The sequence below is a fragment of the Hydra vulgaris genome, chromosome 08, assembly GCF_038396675.1.
Source record: "Hydra vulgaris chromosome 08, alternate assembly HydraT2T_AEP".
NCBI classification, from domain to species: domain Eukaryota; kingdom Metazoa; phylum Cnidaria; class Hydrozoa; order Anthoathecata; family Hydridae; genus Hydra; species Hydra vulgaris.
Window position 1 is genome coordinate 15664678 of NC_088927.1, and position 17941 is coordinate 15682618.

General features: G+C 26.3%; 2 long non-coding RNA genes across 2 annotated transcripts; both read right to left on the reverse strand.

Moving 5' to 3' along the window:
- Positions 1-11292: 11292 nt before the first annotated feature.
- LOC136083650 (uncharacterized) lies at positions 11293-17245 on the reverse strand. The gene is made up of 3 exons (XR_010639962.1): positions 17186-17245; positions 11518-11574; positions 11293-11433 (listed from the first exon to the last, which is right to left on the reverse strand). It is a non-coding gene; the product is annotated as an uncharacterized LOC136083650 (long non-coding RNA).
- On the reverse strand, positions 12259-13638 carry LOC136083649 (uncharacterized). The gene is made up of 2 exons (XR_010639961.1): positions 13575-13638; positions 12259-13395 (listed from the first exon to the last, which is right to left on the reverse strand). It is a non-coding gene; the product is annotated as an uncharacterized LOC136083649 (long non-coding RNA).
- Positions 17246-17941: the final 696 nt, after the last annotated feature.

The following is a 17941-nucleotide window of genomic DNA, read 5'->3' on the forward strand; positions in this document are numbered from 1 at the left end:
ATGAACTTTCGGAAAACCAATTTCTTATAAAATACAACATTTTTTCATTGAAATGAAACGAAATTGAATAAAAACTTTATTACGTCTTGAAACGTCATACTAAACAATAAAATTTAAAGCCGCCTAGTTTATAATTTTAACCATGAAATCAATGTTACTTAAAAACAAGAAGAAAAAAAATTATGAACAGTGTATGTTAGAAATTCCAGTACTTTTCCAAGATTTTTGAGAAGAAATATAAAAATCCAGAGCGTTCCAGGACATAAGGCAAATTCCAGGACATTCCAGGACTCTGGGAACCCTAGATAAGGTGTGCCTAGGCCAAGTTCAGAGAATTATCTCCACTTCTAACAGCAAGAAGTGCATCATTGAAGAATAAAGGAAAGTTTTACACCTCATCCGTTCAGAGTGTTATGATGTATAACAGTGAAACACTACCAATAAACGTTGATGATATTCAGTGCTTGGAAAGGACAGAAAAGACCAGATGGAAGTAGGGTGTGACTCTAAAAGACAAGAAAAGAAGGCTAGTCTTATCCAAAAATCTGAGGTGAACTGTCAAGTCAAAAAATGATGCAGATGATTGAGTATTACTATGTAGAGAGTTATAAGTTTCAGGATAGAAGGACAGAAGTAGAAAAACCTGGAGAGAGTGGAGGTCTAGGGTAACTAGCGAGCACTCTTAATATATTCAATAGTTATTTTCTTTTAAATTCATATATACACATATATGCAATATACGTATATATATATATATGTATATATATATATATATATTCGTATATTGCATATATATATACGTGTGTGTGTGTATGTCTCTCTCTCTCTCTCTCTCTCTCTCTCTCTCTCTCTCTCTCTATATATATATATATATATATATATATATATATATATATATATATATATATGTATATATATATATATATATATATATATATATATATATATGTATATATATATATATATATATATATATATATATATATATATATATATATATGTATATATATATATATATATATATATATATATATATATATATATATATATAGGGAGAGAGAGAGAGAGAGTGAGAGAGAGAGAGAGAGAGAGAGAGAGAGAGAGAGAGAGAGAGGGAGAGAGAGACACACACACACACGTATACCAAAATTCAATTACATTTTCTAAAAAAAAAAAAGATGTTTACATGTGAACTTATATTGATATATTATTAACGAAATACGTTTGATTGTTATTCCTTTTGGTCGAAGAAAAAATCTTTGGCCAGAATTTTGAACTTTCCATTGCTCTATTTTTTTTATAAGACACTCTTGGTCAATATTGGAATCTTCCCATCGAATAATTTTATTAGATGGGAAGAACCTTTTATTTGATCTGCTTGGGCACAAACTATTTTGGAATATTTCTTTAGTAACAATAATCTCTAATCTTATCCGCATTTCATCTACACTTTTAATGAATACAGAAGATGCAAATATTTCTTCTTTTAATCTTTTATCAATTGGCTGGGATATACCTGCGGCCTGAATAAATAGCGTAAAATTCCAAAAATTAGATAAAAAATTGAATTAAAAAGTGATAAGAACTTTCTATAAAATGTATGTTATGAAGTTAATTATTATCAATTATTGTTGCGTTTACAACAAGTAATAAAAAGAGAAAAATATTTAGTAGTAGCAATTTTATATTTCTACTAAAATATATAATTTATATTTACATAAAACCGTAAAATAAATAATAAACAGTAAAATGAAACGTCTCTATGATTAGCATTAAGTTATGTATTTTGTTGATCGTCGAAGCTAAAAGACATTTTGTTTTGAACTAGTATTATTTTCATAGCATTCTAAAAACTTTCTACTGTTACAACTATTGTTCACTATATATATTATTTTGACAAAGGCACTTAAAAATACAACGTGTGACTCTTGTCAACAATTAGTAACTTACAATTATCTATATATACAAAACTTAAACAATTAACTCTATATAAACAGCGTAAATAATTAGTAACAATTATTCTATAAACAAGACGTAATTATAGAGTGTGTGACGCAAATCAACCACGCCACATATTCTTTATTATTTTTTACATTATTTATCTTATATAACTTATTAAATATTTATCTTATACAAAAACCTTGGATTGTTGCAACATTGGTATTAACCACATTTAAATAACCCAGTCCAGCCCAGTTACTACTTACTAGCATTATTTTGTATGTTATAAAAAAGGAAGGGAAACCTAAAACAATACTAACTTAGAATAATTAGTTGTGCCTGGGCTGTTGTTATCAGGTACTCAAAATATGCGGATAGGCTTATGGACTACAATAAAAAAAAGTTATGGGATTTAAAGCCTTGAAGCCCTATTATATGTTAGACTGGAGCCAAAGTAACCATTTTACATAACGACGCAGGAATCGAAACTGATAGCTATTATAATTAGATAGATCATAAGTGTTGATATTTATGACCAGTTTCCTCACATTTTTGGTACATTATAAATATACAATTTGTTATTAATTATATAAGTTGTTATATAAATAAGTTTAATAATACAAGCTTATACTAAACTTTTAAATATTTAAAAAGTTATAAAAGTTGTACTTTATTATAAATTTTAGATAATATAGTGAAATAAATTTCTACATGTTAAATCAAATTGAATCTAGAATTTATTTTATATTTACAATAGAATTTATTTTATATTTAAAACTTAATTTATATTTACAAATGACATTTACTACAGATAGCTTACCGCTATTAATATAAAACAACTGAGTGTAAAAAAACTTAGCAGGATGTGGTACTGTTTCAACTAAAAAGACGCTTTTCAGTATTAAATTAACAATCAAGACAAATCTTACATCTCCAGTAAAGTGACCAGTATGAGAATTTTCTGAAGGAACGAAAACTAAAAACATTCTTTTTCCAACAGTTTCGTTTCTTGCCTTTGCATCTTTAATATATTTTGAAGATTGCACCCTTCTCTATTTAGTATCCTCGGTATTAAAAACCAGTCATTACCGAAGTTATGATATTGAAATTGATAGTAAGTTTTTTAAATGTCAACATTTCTAAAAGTTCGGTATTGAACGGTATCTTTGAAAGCGTTTGATAGTGTAAACTTAAATTATTGCCACTATCAAAAAAAATAAATACCTCTTTTGGTTAGCCCGCCTACAAGACAAAATATACTACCTTAGATGATTGTTCATATTTTTTTACAAAATTTTTTTTGAAGTTTTCAAAAAAAATTAACATTTTTAAATTGGTTTTTATTTCCCCAGAGACAAAATATGTATTAAGGCTTGATCAAAATTACATTTTTTTCTTTTAATATTTTAATGATAAAAATAAATATAGTTCAAACTCAAGTCTCCAACAGTTGTGAGAAAGACAAACAATGAATTTTAAAAATTCATACAATATTATAAAAACTCGTTTGACTATTTTTTTTTGAAGAATTATAACCAATACTTAAAACAAACAGTTAAAAGAACTTTCGATTTACAGCATTAACTTTACAAATAATCCACTTAATGGGCAAAATATTAATGCCACACTTCAATAAACGATTTTGATAAGACAATTATTATGATTTATCAAGGCCCAATTTATTAAAGAGTCGGAAAAGGTGTTTTCAAATAGTGGTTTTATTTAAATCAGAAAATTTTCATGAAAGTACAAATCAAAATCTTCATCAGTGTTCTGCTTGTCTTCAACTGACCTTATCTTAATAACAGCTTTTAGAGATTTTTTGTTCAACAAATTTTTCAATCGTGTCTGATTTTAACAATATTCTTTTGTGTGTAACTATGTTTCCTGCTTGTGAAAACACTCTCTCATGTAAATTTGATGATGCTGGAATACACAAAGCTTTTCTGGCTACTCCTGCCAAAAGAAGTTGTTGAGGGAGAGTGATTCTTCCACCAATTAAAAATATCAACATTTTTTGGTGGAAAGCCTAGTTGCTTGCACGCTTCCATTTCAGTTTCAAATGGTGATATTTTAGACGTGCAAAAGTGAGGTAATTCCTGGCAGTTGTGGCTCATTATCTCTTGAAGGAGTGCCTCAGCTGGGGAAAGGTCTTGTTGCTCTTGAGGTGTGCTTGCTGCTGGCAAATGTTGCATCTCTTGGGCTTGCCCATTTTCTGAAGCACATCTTTTCAACTGTGAAATAGTAAGACTCTCTCTTCCGAATCTTGGTAGTAACTGATATCAAATTTGGGGTTAAGGAAATGACCTAACGCATTGGTGCTCAAACCTGAGGCACACTCTGGAAACCTTTTGCTGAGATTTGAAAGTAGTTTGGACACTAAATTAGTTGTGATGGTATCGCTTGGTAAAATTTATAGTTTAATTTTTTCTTGAATATCAAATAAGCTAGAAATAATTAGATGAGGTGTAGGATACTTTTCTGAAGACACAACATCTGTGAAGCCATTCAACACTTGTAAAGTTGAAGCAAATTTTTGAATCACTTCAAAATGCTCTTGTGTATGGATAAGCGATCCTAAAATGTCATCAGTTTTGAAGTTGCTTCTTGTAATAGCTTCCAATGCAGGTTTGAGATGTAAAATAGAGATCATGCACCTAAACCCACAAATCCACCTCGTCTCGCAAGGTGTGACAATTTTTTTAAAGTTAATTATTTTCTTCTCTGCAGGCGTCAAAGGTTCTTCTCTGACTAGCAATTGACTTGTGTGTTCTTTAAACCCATCAGCAACATGTGTAAATGGTAAATTTGACACGTACAAATATTTCATGGTTTCTAAATCTGCTATGACCTGTCGCTTATCATTTGAGGAAAATTTTGTCTTTCCTTTGCAATAGTAAGAAATGTCCATTTTCATTATTTTACCTCCTTCAACATTCTGGGCTAGAATTACATTTTTATCCGCTGCTTCACCAATTGTCTTCACTGCCAATGCTTTAGTTGTAGTTTCATAAGATCGCTGTCATTTTCAATATTGTTTAAAATGTCTTTGTGGCAGCCTCGAAGATGATACTTTAGTCCTGTGGTGCTGCCTAGCTTGATGCTTATTTTTGATGGGCACTGTTTGCATTTGGCAAAATCTTTTCCGTGAAAATCTTTTTGAAAGAATTCCTAATAAGGACTTGCTCTCGGCAATATCAACTCTTAAGATGTCACTTTCTCCAAAACAATAAAACAATGTTAATCTCACAATTAATTTTTTTAGACGAACCTGTAAATTTAATTTTAAAAGAAACTTTTTTCTTGTTAAAAAAAATGAACCATAAAAATAATTGAAAATTAATCATTTTATGAAATTTACTTAATTCGGCGGAGTCTCCCTAATTATAATTTTATGGGGGAAATAGAAGTTCGAATTAGAGAGATTTTTGAATTATAGAAAGTTGATTTTTCTTAAATGCATTTCACGGTGACTTTGGATTTAATCGAATTATGAATATTTTAATAAAATGTCAAATGTTCAGGTAAAATTATTATGCTCTGAAATTTGTTAATTTAAGCCAAAATATTTTTAATTAAATTCATTTAAAAAAAAAAAAAACTTATATTAAGTTTGCTAGTGGCAAAAGGGACTTCGGTTGTGATTGGAACAATTTTCATTACTGGAAAAAAATTTTCACTTTCAAACACTCGATATTGAAACTGAATTTTTTGATATCGCTCTTTCAATATCATTGCTACTGATAGTTCGATGTTTTTTAATAACTTCAACAATTCGGTAGTGATATCGCCTTACCCTAGTCCTGGAAGCTAACTACATCTATTGTAGATTATTTATAATAATAGTAATTATTAGCTAAAATTGGACCCGTGAAAATACGGGTCTTTGTAAGTCTATTCCAAACCAAAATTTTCTATACTTTTTACTTATATATCCTAGCTTGTCGTATCCGTAAAATACGGGTCTTTACCAAACCTATCATTTCTATATTTATTCCACACCGAATATTTATATACCTATACCCTATTTACTTTAATATTTTTTATTAAAATAAATTATTCTGACAAAAACATTCAAGAGCAAATAACTTAATATGTGCACCTTTTCCGCATACATTGAGCTTATAGGAGACTTATAATTTGGCTTGTTTTTCTGGTAAATGCATTTCAGTGATTAAGCTCAGTGGTTAAGTGCGCTGTCATCAGTTTGTTTTGGAGGGGGAGTGTGGCGTTTAAAGCATTTACTCAGCGTAATAAAGTTTGAATTTTTTTTAATCTTGCTGATATATTTATTACATAAAGATAAAAATATAGAAAAAAAGATTTTTAAAATTTAAAATAAAACTTTAAAGTTTTCTCATTTTATAGATATATTATACGCGATTATGTCTATAAAATGCTTAGACCTCTAAACCATAGTCATAAAACAAAGTTCATTCTTATGATTATAATTAAAAACAAAAGAATAATGGCCTCAGTTATTAAACGCTAATCTGAAAGCCAAAAAAGTTTTGCGCATTGACGTATGTTTATGGCGAATAAACCTTTAAGCGTCAAGTTTCCTTTTGCATTTATCTGACATTTTTTGATTAATTTTAATTATGATGCATACATTTGTATCAAAGTATATAAAACTGGTAAAGATATATTATTTTTCGGATAAGAAATTGTATTTATTACAATAGTAATAAATAAATAGTTTTTGTCTTTATTAGAATATATCCAATAAAAATATATTCCATATATCTTTAATCAAAAGAGTTTTTTTGAAAAATTTAAAATCTTATTTGTAGTTTGTTTTATGAGTCTTTTGCCACAAAGTGACGTCACACCCACAAAAAAGTTGTGGCATCTACAATTTACGAAAAAGCCTCGTCTATCATTTTTAATGGTCTAAGAAGCAGATAATGTAATTTTAGCAATCAGAAATTATCAAGAGAGGGCAAGAAAGCAAATCTAAAATTGAAGTTTCATATTTTCCAATTGGATGAGACAATATGTTTCGTGTTTTTTCAATCTTGACAATTCTTTTAAATATAATCACATACATATAAAAAACTAAAACAAAACAACTTGAGCTAAAAAGACTTATAGTTATTAGAAAAGTTTACTTATATTACATACGATCCTGAATAAAACGTTATATAAGTAGATCTTTTACATTTTATAAACAATATACATAAACAAATAACATATTTGTTTATATATATATATAATTTATATAGGGATCCGTTAGGCGTTAAACCTGCCCATACAACAAAGTTAAAAAAAAATTAGTTTTGAATTATAAAACAATTTATCTCATTTCAACATATTCCTTGCATATTTCATACCGCAGCCGTTTTACAAAACGCATTAAAGTAAAAACAATCAATTTTCACTTTTTTTACAAAATAAGCTAATTTAAATGTCTACTGACGTTATTGAATACATATTTTCAAAGAGTTCAGAAAAATTCACAAAAATAATTCTTTTTTTTTATTTATTGCTTTTTTCTCGAAATACGCATTAAGCACATCAAGTCGTTTTGAAAAACGGCTGTAGCATATATTTATAGTATAAAAATAAATGTAGCAAAAAAAACCTTTAATTGTCAAAAGAAAGTTATTAGGATTTTTCTTAATAATTTTCTTTTGAAAATAAGATTTGCAAGCAGGCATAGAATTACTTGCTTCTTTGTTGGTAGTTTATGTCCCTTGATTTCCTTGTCCTTGATACCAGGAGTGGTCCCTAATATTATTTTCATATATCGATCATTATGTCTAGTTTCCATTATGGTACATTTATATTATATATTAATCATTAGTAGTCTGAAAAATAATCAAAGTTAGTTAAATAACAATACTAAGCAAAGTTAAAATAAATATTCATAAGATATTATAACGAAAAATATATATTTTTCACAGTATCAAACTTTATGTCGCTTAAGCTAACTCTTTTGTGATCAAACAGCAGAAAAAAATTAATAGCCGTTGTTTTTAGGCCCAAACGCCTTACCAAAAACTTGAACAGCTATTTACGACCAAATTTCGAGTTTTGTGGGGCAGCTGGGATCCACTAATATATATATATAATATATATATATTTATATATATATAATATATATATATATATATATATATATATATATATATATATAAATAAAAGTGTAAAGCATTTTTCTGTTTGAACTTAACGCTTACGTAAACTTAACGACTCTAATTAAACAACGTTTAAAACAGATGATCGCTTGTTTTGCAAATTTTTTATTGTTAAAGAAAATTGTATTTTATTAATTTTGTTTTAAAAATTATTTTAAATTCCTTTTAATAAAAGTTCAATTTGGAATTACTATAGCCGTACAGAAACAAAAGTTATAGCCATATCTAACCAATGCGCAAAAAAAATTAAAGCTGCAGTACTAGTGGTTTATATGCCCATCAAACATAAAAATAATGTGTTGAAAAGAAATAGAGGAGGACACGCAAATGAACCGGCAGTTGTAATAGCATCAAAAATTACTTCTTTTATCAAAAAAACAGACAAACATCTTGAAGCTGTACTTTTAAGAATGGTTGCACAAGATGGCGTTTCTTTTAATACATTTTGTACATCTGAAGATTAAAAAATGCTGCTAAAAACAAAAGGGTATAAAGAGTTGCCAAAATTGCCCAAAACCATTCACAAAAAAGTAATAGATTATGGCGATAAAATAAGAAAAGAAGTTGTATAGGAAATTTCACAGATTAAAAAAACTTATACCTTTACCACAGATGAATGGACATAAAATAAAATAAAAACCGTTCGTATATAAATATTATTATTTATGGAAATGACGGTATTTTTCGGAATCTTGGATTGACTCGCATTTATGAAGCCGCACCTGCTGAGGTATGCGAAGAACTATTTGAAAAAAAGCTTAAAGAGTTTAATATAGTTTTGTCAAATATTGTGTGTATAACATCAGACGGAGCTACCGTTAACAAGGAACGGTTAAGTTACTTAATAAAAACCATCAGTTATGTATCGTACATAGCCTACAAATGGCAACCAATAAAGTACTTTATAATGTTAGTTCAACAGATGTATGAGATGTAAATGAACATGATGGTATTCTATTACTTAATGTTGGTTCTGATTATTCGGAAATTAAACGTGAAAATTTTGAAGTAGACCACGTAGATATCGACGAAATCCAACTTGTTCTACAAAACGCAGAGCTAAACTCTTTAACTATAAAAATTTGGACAAATGTACAAATTTTCAGAAAATTACCAACCAAAAAGAAACTTCTGCAAAAATACGTTAAAGAAACTGTCGGAAAAGAAATTTCTTTAATTTTAAAATTTTTTTAGTTTTATTTTGCTACTTAAATAAATTACAATTCCCTTTCACAAAAAATAAAATATAATTACAAATGTATAAATAATAAACAGACAGACTGTAAAACTAGATGGAGTAGTTTATTAAGCATGCTGGAAAGATTTTTAAAACTTAAAGATGCTGTTTTGAAAAAGTCTGATAAATTTAAAAATTGACATTTTATTGAAAGTGACGTGAAATTATTTTCAAATATAATATCAAGCTTGCAACCTATTACGTTAGCCGTTGAAACACTCTGCACTGAAAAGATTAATTTATATGTAGCCAATATTACATTAAAACTTATGTTAGACGAGTTAAGTAACCAAAATACTTTTTGAAGTATTTCACTAAAACATGAATTATTAAGCTGTATTAAAGAAAGAAGAACGATGTTCTCAGACGTGTTACGCTATACAACAGACCCTAATGTTATTATTTCTGTTAAAGACAAATACGGCATTTTTAATATCAGCAGTAAAGCTTTAATTATTAAAACCAGTGTTTAACATTTAGAAAATATTTTGTACAATAATGCGGAATTTGGTGAGAATATTTCAAAGACACCTAAATGAATGAGATTCGGATTTAAAGAACGATCTCATTACTGTTAAACCAAATGCTGATTTTGCCATGACGGAAAAACTTCATCTTTTCCTTAAAAATCAAACTGACAAGAATATAGAAATAACTGTTTAAAAGAAAGTAATACAAAAGTTTGAAAAGAAGTAATAAATTAAAAGTAGCAGTACCTTCGGCAAGAAAATATACGAGGAAAGTACATTCAAATTGTTTTTGACTATTTGATGACCATTCGCCCAACAAGTGATGAACCTGAAAGAGTTTTTTTCAGGAGTTGGACGAATTTGTACTAAAATTAGATCTCGATTAGGAGACATAGTTAAAGCTTTCTACGAAGCTACTTTTTAAAAAATATTTAATAAAAATGGTGTAATAAAAATTGTATTGTTTTATTGATTTATAAAGTTTTTCGGTAATTTACTAATTTAATCAATTTATTTATATTTATTACTTTATTCATTTTTTTCGATTATTTTTAATTACAAAAAAACTTTTGAAGCTTTATAGAGATTATACTTTACATATGTTACGATATTTAGAAGTCTTTTGAAAGTTTAACTCTTATGCATATCAAATATATTATTAATAATAGTCAAGATGCATATGGTGCACTTTATAGCAATCAACTAACATTTCTATATTATTATATAAGGTAGAGAAAACTTAGTTAACTTTAGTTGATTGAGCAAGCATTACTGTTAGCAGCATCAACTTTGATTCGGAATTATAATTTAGCGAGTTATCTATGTAATAAAAAAATATAAAAATGATTTCAATAAAGACTACTTTCTAAGTCATAGTGGAAATTGCGCATCTTATTTAAGAGAGATTAGCTATATATGTTATGAAATTAGTCATATATATTATTGTACCCGAGAAAAAAAAAACCCGCTAATCCTGTTAAGTTCCTAATAAGTTTCCTACTAAAACATAGTAAGTTCCCGCCGAGTACTTACTAGGAACTTAGTAGGATTAGCAGGCTTTAGTAGGAAACTTAGTAGGATTAGCAAGTTTTAGTAGGAAACTTAGTAGGATTAGCAAGTTTTTAGTAGGAAACCTAGTAGGATTAGCAAGTTTTTACTCGGATCTTAGTAGTATTATTAGGGTTTTTACTCGGAACTTTGTAGGTACTAAACAGGATTAGTGGGTTTTTTTTCTCGGTTAAATATTACTTTCTAGTTTTAGTTAATAGTTTTTTCAGTTAAATTCATATTTTTATTAGTGTTTTATTTAATTATTTGAGTTTTAAAGATTTCATAGATATATTAGTAGGCTTATTTTTCAAGAAATATACGAGTTTAAGTAAAAATAATATTTTTTACTTAAACACAGATTCTTCTTGAAAATATAATCCTTATAATATAACTTAACTAGTCGCTAAGCAATAAGGACGCTTATTTATAAAATAATAATAAAAATAACAAATAATTAAGTGTTAGATTGTTTTACTAGAACATTTAAAAAAATACAATAAACAGCGATGGTCAGTTCTTTTGGTAATTTCGCAGATGCCAGTGGAATAATTGCACCCATAAGATTTTTCTTAATCTTTTACGACCATAACTGTAGCTATAACGTAATTTATAAAAATATTAATGTAATTCAACAACATAATATCATATATTTTATAACAAAAAAGCATATTTAACTTACCATAAATTTTGAACGATGAAAAAACTTTCATTATCATTGTTTCAAAGCTATTATAATCTAAAATTTCAAAATAAAAGTGTATGAAAATATGAAACTAAGTTAAATTAAAAAAATTTAAATAAGCCTCGTGTGTGTATATATATACACACACACACACACACACACACACACACACACACACACACACACACACACACACACACACACACACACACACACATATAAAAAAGAGGAAAATTTACAGTTGACGGGAAACAATTAATAATTGTATCTAAAATATAAATATTTAATTAATTTAATAGATATTATTCGTATCCACCTGTTATCAGCGATAACAGGTGGATACGATTTCTTTTCTCTTAACAAATTTATTTAATTCTTAAAAGAAACACTACATAAAGTCAAAATGGTACAAAAAGAAATCTGATTTAGATCATTGTTAACAACAAACTTTGTCGCCATTATGAATTAAGTTTGATGTTTCATTAATTAATTGATTGCAAACAGAATCCTAAATAACAACTTCTAATAAAAAGAATATTGTAAAGTAAATATATAATAATACAAAAAAACATAATACAATTTCAAACTTTAAAAAATAGAAATAAAACCTAATCATGTTCATAATTATTTTGAATAACAACACTATAAAAAAATTTCTTTATTTTTTTTACAAGAGCGTAGTGAGTAAATTTGCTTGAATCAAAAACAGCTAATCCACACTTTTTCAACAATAAATAAGGAGATATTTTTGACAAAACATGCTTGATTTTGATAGGAATATTAAAAGAATCCATATGACGATGAAACTTACTTACATTTTTATACAATCGACATATATACAAGATTTGTCTTTGGTTATATGCAATAAACAAAATTTTCACAATCACATTAAAATCTATCAAATATGCATAATATGAAGCTGATTTTAATTTTTTACCATAATGATAAGCATGAAAAGTTCTATCAGCAACTCTAAAACGGTTATAAAACTGATAAAGATTTAGGTCAACATTTAAATCATTCATATCCATATTCCGCAACTTATCTGATATATTTTGTGCTGCACCTAACGCAAAAGGATTCAAAGAAAAAGTGTTTAAGTGGTCTTCCGTCTGAAATCTAATAAATTTTTCAGCCATTTGCCTTCCATGGCCTTTAGTTCCTGTAACAGACCTCTTTAGTTGGCGATTTACATTTTCAAACACCATAGCAGACGTTGCTGTAAGAGGTCCAAAATTTTTTACCTGGTCAGAGAGATGTGCTAATACATGGTAAGTGAATGTGCGAATACCTTCACCGAAATAGGAGCATAATGCCTTTTGAAATAAATAAATTAGTTGCTGACAAGCATCAATATCATTTGATGAAACAATTTCATTGGATAATGTATAAATAGATGTTGAAAGCATTAAATAAAGAGAACAAATTTCAGCATTACCAAGTTTGTAAAACACAAATGGCCCATAATACAATAGAAAAAACTTGTGCTCTTGAGCTTTCTACTTAACAAGTTCATTATTCAAATTTTTTGGCATCCGTCGAAAAAAATGTGGCAATTTTATGGAGACTATTATATTAGATAACTTTGGAATATTTACTAATTTTTTGGAAACAATAAAGTTAAAAATTGTTTTAGCAATTCCTATATAAATTAAATGCATTACATCAAGAGGTGCACAAATAGGCAGTGAAATCAAATCTGTTAAAGCTGTCTTTCCCTTAACACCAAAAACAGGATTTTCTTCAGTTGCACGTATACGGTGATCTGCATCGGTTGCATTATTTCTAAGAATAAATATTTTTTGATTAGGATAAAGCATCTTGTGGTGAACTTTGCTATAAGCGCCTTCAATTAAACATAAACTGCATCCAAATCTAAAAAAATAAGCTCAAATACACCTGCTAATTTTTTTTGTTTAAAAGAAAAATTAACCAAATTATATACATATATATATATATATATATACATATATATATATATATATATATATATATATATATATATATATATATATATATATATATATATATATATATAACAAAAATAAACTTACTTTGCATTAAAATTCTGAATGTTACATATGCTACTTTTTGCAGGCAGGTCGCCAACTAAAGCAAAAATCTTACATTTTAGGTGAAAAGAATCTATGTATACACCTTTGGAAATACAATTGGTAAGGATAGGAAGAAATTGCGACCAGTTTGGTTTAGAAAAATGACCAATGTACAGACCAACTAATACAATATTATGGAGTTTTCTACGTTTACTTGGAGAGATATTTAAGAAAGATAAAAGTATAGGCCAAATTGACGTTTTACGTGATAAAATTGGTGTCAGGCCATCTGTATTTAAAAGAAAGTAAAGAACATTTGGCTGAATTATTGGAAATTTTGTTCCATCACTTATATCACAAAATAATGAATCTTGGTGAATGCATTTTACCAGAGTTTGACTATTAGGGTTGTTCTTTAATAGATTGGAGATCTGTTCTTGAAAGGGAAGAACATAAATAATTCCTCTATCAACATCATGTGAGTCAATTAGTATATCTGAAAAATCTTTGTTATACTGATAGTATGAAGGGCAATTATTAGGAATTGGTAAAATATTTCAAATAAGTTTAAATATATCACCAACAGCCGCACTTGATAACTGATGTTTTGTAGCTAGAGTAGAAATTTGATTTTTTAAACTAATTGTTGATACCATAGCATTTTCATATAGACCTTCAAACGATGTATTTGTAGATGAGGTTTTGTTATAAATAGTGGTAAATGAAAAGTCGTTACTTTTTTCTAAATTTATAGGAGATGATGTTCGAATTGGTTGTTGTTTTAAAAAAAGAGAATCATTGTCAACATTTCCAGAAAAATTAAGCTCTAAATCATTAAAAGATATCTGATTAGATTGATCTGGAGAATCTTCATTGGAACTCAAAATTAAAGAATTCAAATCATCATTAGATATATTTGGACTAGAAAAACTGTAATTCAAACAAGAAGAGCAATTTGAAGAAACTGAGTTAGATGAAGAAGATTGGTTGGATTTAAACCTTGGTTTTACTGGCATTTTTTTCTTTCCCATATACTTTCTTTTCTTAACATAGGCACCTAAAATATGATCAAATCCAATATATATCAAATGTACATACATACATACATACATACATACATACATACATACATACATACATACATACATACATACATACATACATACACACACACACACATATATATATATATATATGTATATATATATACATATATATATATATATATATATATATATATATATATATATATATATATATATATATATATATATATATATATATATATTCACTGTACCAATAGCATGGCAACAAAAACTTTTAAAACATACTTTTGTGTATAAAACTAAATTTAAAATCAATCTCTTTATATCGTTGTTTTATTAAACGATTAATTATATTATCACGTTTTTATATAACTATTTAATTCAAAAATAACTTAATTATATAATCTATATATTTATGTAATTTAAAAACACTTTACATTTATTATGTAACAATGAAAAAAAAACATCACTTTAATAAAAAATCTGTTACCTGATGTCGACTGTCTATGCATTTTATAAATAAAATAATTTTGTTTCTAAAATAAATACTACATGAATAAAAAAGATAATTAAAAATACCATATAATGATTTTAAATAACCAATTAACTGACATAATCTAGACTTTTTTTTGAAAAATGTTGTATAGTATAGTGTAAAAAATTGTAAAAACTTAAATATTATATAAATTTTTGATTATGTTAATTTGTTAAACAAAATTATATTATGGAAATCATTTATACATAACATTATATTAATAAATATTCAAATGAACATGTCGTTCATGTCAAAATATGTAAAAGTGTACATAAAACTTTCAACGAAAAAATAGTTTTGTTGATTTATTGCTTATTCAAGGTTTAGAAAAAAATTACAGTAAGAAATATTTAAAAAAAGAATTTTTGAAATTTTATATATAACAATATATTTTATATATCAAGTATATATAAAGAAAATTTGAAATATTTTGAATAAATTAAAATAGTTAAACATCCTCTACGCTACAAATTTACGTTTGCGATTACTCTTTCTTAAATCAAGTCCAAGAGCATTTTTAGCAGCAATTGCAGTAGTTACGTCTTGATCATCCTGAAAGCGTCCTTTAACAGCATTTTTAAACATATCAGAGCGACATGGCGATAAACTTGGTCTACCTAACTCACGTTGCTTAAACAGAATATGAGTTTTTAATTCATCATCAGTAAAAAGTTTTCGAGCAACACAGATAGCAAATTTAGTAACTTCCATATTTCTTTCTCCAATTAAGACCAAATCTTCACCATTAAACATTACTGGGTCATGGTTAGGGATTGCCTCATTAGCTACAGGGATAATTTTTTCTTTTTTCAATAGCTTTTTTATCGACTTTAACTCAAGCAATATCTTTTTTTGGACCTTTAATTGTTGCTTTAAGAGATCATTTTGTAAAAGCACATCAATTGAAGAGGCTTAGTGACTGATTCAACTTTTTTCTTAGGATTTTTTATTTGTGAACCCATTTCTAGATCAACACTTGACAACGAATCATCAGATTCTTCATAATTGATATCTGTTTGACATATTGACTTCAGATTTGATAGAAGGGACTCGTTGATGGATTTGTTTAGGAAACTAAAAAAATCATTGACTACATCAAAACCTTTTGATATTTTAAGTTCCATCCTTTTTTTATAAACTTCCATGTCCTTCATATACCTTGACTTTGAAATAACTATTGCCAAAATGTCAGGCTTCAGCATTATCTCTTGCTTTTCTGTCACTTCATTAAAAGATAAATTATTAGGCAACAGTGTTGAATTGCTTGATATCACTTCATAATGGTTTTCTTCTTTAAAAAATAGAAGATAAAAACCTGATTCTAACGAACTTTCAACATACTTTTCAACAGGTTTATGTACCCGTGACGATTTTTGATAAGTTTTCATTGAACATCCTGAAAAAAAAAGGAACTACTTTAGAGTTATGAAGAAAGACAATAACAAACTTTTGAACAGTATGAATTTTTGAAGCTTTTTTTTTAATTATCAAATTAACTTTTGAATGAATGAACACTTTATCTTTTTTAATTTTTGTAAAAGAAAAAAGAAAATGATTGTACAGTTTCTTTTAACTAATAACTTTTTCATCTCTAATAAAAATAATAATTACAATCACTAACTCACTTTAACTTTATCTTTAAATATATATATATATATATATATATATATATATATATATATATATATATATATATATATATATATATATATATATATATATATATATATATATATATATATATATATATATATATATATATATATATATATATATATATATATATGTATATATATGTATATATATATATATATATATATATATATATATATATATATATATATATATATGTATATATATATATATATATATATATATATATATATATATATATATATATATATATATATAAATACATACACACACACACACTCAAAAAAATTCAAGTTCTTCATTTAAATTCAACATGATTAATGAATAATTATGCATAATCACATTATATATAAAGAAACAGAAAATAAAATAGTTACCTGAAGCTGATTGATTGTCCATGGTTTGAGATAGAACTAAACATATTGTGTGTGTTTATATATATATATATATATATATATATATATATATATATATATATATATATATATATATATATATATATATACATATATATATATATATATATATATAAATATATAAATATATATATATGTAAATATATATATATATGTAAATATATATATATATATATATATATATATATATATATATATATATATATATATATATATATATATATTACTAAAAACTTGAGTAACTAGCATTATATAACTATAAAAAGCAGCAATTAATCAAAATATCATAAAATTAAATTATGGAAATTTTAAATTAATTTATATAATGGCATATGTAACAAAAATCTTAATGTTAAGTAAATAAAAATTATAATACAAAATATAACAATTTTCAAGAATTTTATAGTTTGTTTAACATGTTAAAAAGAAACGTTAAATCTTGTTAACAAGAGATAACAAAAAAAATATATTTACCAGTGAAAAATTTTTTATATATTTTATGAGAGAGTGATTTCAACATTAATCAATTTTTAATGTCAAATGGTTTATTCCTTTTTAGTCTGACTAAAACTTTTAGTTAGGCTTGAAGTGAGTGGTTTTTTGACATAAAAGTTTGACTTTTTAAATAAAGTTATAAATAAAATTTTAAGAAAATTAAAAATAAAAGTCTTTCTTTTTACTAAAAAGAAGTGACAAATCTTTATTAATAAAGATAAG